The sequence below is a fragment of the Volvox carteri genome (assembly GCF_000143455.1).
Source record: "Volvox carteri f. nagariensis unplaced genomic scaffold VOLCAscaffold_159, whole genome shotgun sequence".
Lineage (NCBI taxonomy): Eukaryota > Viridiplantae > Chlorophyta > Chlorophyceae > Chlamydomonadales > Volvocaceae > Volvox > Volvox carteri.
In genome coordinates, this window is record NW_003307702.1 from 3,456 (window position 1) to 4,948 (window position 1,493).

Genomic DNA, 1,493 nt, shown 5'->3' on the forward strand with positions numbered 1-1,493 from the left:
GTGAGAGGAAAAAGGCCGCGGTGGCAGCAACACCAAAGGTGAAGAGCCGCAGCGGCGGCAAGGGAGGAGAAGTACACCGCCAGAACAGCAAAACGGCTGTCACGGTGAGAGGAAAAAGGCCGCGGTGGCAGCAACACCAAAGGTGAAGAGCCGCAGCGGCGGCGGGGGAGGAGAAGTACACCGCCGGAACAGCAAAACGGCTGTCACGGTGAGAGGAAAAAGGCCGCGGTGGCAGCAACACCAAAGGTGAAGAGCCGCAGCGGCGGCGGGGGAGGAGAAGTACACCGCCAGAACAGCAAAACGGCTGTCACGGTGAGAGGAAAAAGGCCGCGGTGGCAGCAACACCAAAGGTGAAGAGCCGCAGCGGCGGCGGGGGAGGAGAAGTACACCGCCGGAACAGCAAAACGGCTGTCACGGTGAGAGGAAAAAGGCCGCGGTGGCAGCAACACCAAAGGTGAAGAGCCGCAGCGGCGGCAGGGGAGGAGAAGTACACCGCCAGAACAGCAAAACGGCTGTCACGGTGAGAGGAAAAAGGCCGCGGTGGCAGCAACACCAAAGGTGAAGAGCCGCAGCGGCGGCGGGGGAGGAGAAGTACACCGCCGGAACAGCAAAACGGCTGTCACGGTGAGAGGAAAAAGGCCGCGGTGGCAGCAACACCAAAGGTGAAGAGCCGCAGCGGCGGCGGGGGAGGAGAAGTACACCGCCGGAACAGCAAAACGGCTGTCACGGTGAGAGGAAAAAGGCCGCGGTGGCAGCAACACCAAAGGTGAAGAGCCGCAGCGGCGGCGGGGGAGGAGAAGTACACCGCCGGAACAGCAAAACGGCTGTCACGGTGAGAGGAAAAAGGCCGCGGTGGCAGCAACACCAAAGGTGAAGAGCCGCAGCGGCGGCGGGGGAGGAGAAGTACACCGCCGGAACAGCAAAACGGCTGTCACGGTGAGAGGAAAAAGGCCGCGGTGGCAGCAACACCAAAGGTGAAGAGCCGCAGCGGCGGCGGGGGAGGAGAAGTACACCGCCGGAACAGCAAAACGGCTGTCACGGTGAGAGGAAAAAGGCCGCGGTGGCAGCACGGCCAAAGGTGAAGAGCCGCAGCGGCGGCGGGGGAGGAGAAGTACACCGCCAGAACAGCAAAACGGCTGTCACGGTGAGAGGAAAAAGGCCGCGGTGGCAGCACGGCCAAAAGGCGACGGCGAGACGCAGCGGCGGCGGCCGACGGAGAGTACACCGCCGGAGATAGCCGAACGGCTGTCACGGCGACGGAAAAATGCCGCGGTGGCAGCAACACCAAAGGTGAAGAGCCGACGGCGAGACGCCGACGGGGAGACGCCGACGGCGAGACGGGACGGCGAGACGCGGACGACGAGACGCGGACGACGAGACGTGGACGGCGAGGCGGCCGACGGCGAGACGGCCGACGGCGAGATGCCGACGGCGAGGCGGCGGACGGCCAGGCGGCCGACGGCGAGGCGGCCGACGGCGAGGCGGCCGACTGC